Genomic DNA, 1386 nt, shown 5'->3' with positions numbered 1-1386 from the left:
CTAACTGTCCAGCATGGATAAGTGGATGCAAAATTTAATATAGTAATTTACTAACTACGTCAAATCTAATTGCAACTTTGTAAAATGTAAATTGTAATTGTAAATATGTTATTTTAATTGTAAATATGTAATCGTAATTGTTAATTTGTAACTTTGTGAATATGTCAATTGTAATCTACTAGCTTTGTAAATTCAGTGTAAATGGCCCTAGTGGTCGAAAAACTTAAATAAATAAATTCTTCCCAGTCATAAATTCTAGTTTGGTTTCGAAAAAAAAAATCCTCACTTAATCCATGTCTTATTTTAAAAAGGTTAATGTTTTTAACTTCAAAGCACACAGCCCGGGACGTTTCATAAAAACAATCAAACTATTTTCTTCCGATTTGGAACTGAAAGTTTCCAAATATTCATAGGATATCCCCCCAGTAGCTTTACTACTGTTTGCTCTGAACAGCCCTGATGAAGCCCTCAAAGTGGGGCGAAACGTTGGAAAATAAATAGTTGTAAACTATTTTTGTTTCTCCTTTGACCGCAACCCTGACCATCTTCCTATACATCACTTTTTACGGTCAACTATATATACATATATATAATAATTTTAAATGTATTGTTAGGTCTATACTTTAAAGAGTATTCATTAACATCATTATCTTTAAAAGATTTCTGTATATCTTCAGATAATCCCTTTATATAACTGAATTCATTTAATTTATTTAAACAGTAAAAATAGATATACAATCACTTTTTTTTTCTTTTAAATTATTTTATGTTAACTTGTTATTATAAATACCAAGATAATGGATTTAATCTTGGTCAGCCAGTAAATATATAAAATATAAAATATTTAGCACGTTATGATACCCACACTGAATGCTCCCCGAGATACAACCGCATAAATAAAGTATGCCCACCTCGCTTTAAGACAAACAAGGACGAAATAAACAATAATTTGCATACTAGATATTACCCCGACTCAGCTGAATCTCATTATCTACTAATGCCATTGCCTTCGAGCTAATTATTCTCAATATCTGGGTCGGTAGCGGATTTGGCAGCTCCGTGGGTTGCAGTTGTAATCAAGGCATTGACTGGCAGCGAGGCTATAACTTCGAGACCTAACTAAGAGCTGCCTTACCTTAAAGTAGTAGCAACTTATGGCAATGGTAATCCATAAATCATTTTTGGAAAATGTTATTTTATCAAAATACTTTAATATAGTTTCTAAATCCGAAGCAAATTATTCAGAAATTTAATGTTTTTTTTTTTTTCCAACACCTATAAAACAGAAAAACCGAAACATAAATAATATTGAATTACATGAAAGAACATAATTCAAAGTGAATAATACCTTTTTCTACCAATGGTACTGGAAGTTGTACAAGTGAA

The sequence above is a fragment of the Halyomorpha halys genome, unplaced genomic scaffold (genome assembly GCF_000696795.3).
Source record: "Halyomorpha halys isolate HHAL.00 unplaced genomic scaffold, Hhal_1.1 Scaffold1074.1, whole genome shotgun sequence".
Classification (NCBI taxonomy): Eukaryota; Metazoa; Arthropoda; class Insecta; order Hemiptera; family Pentatomidae; genus Halyomorpha; species Halyomorpha halys.
The sequence above is the reverse complement of the archived record's forward strand: the minus strand, read 5'-3'. Positions refer to the sequence as shown.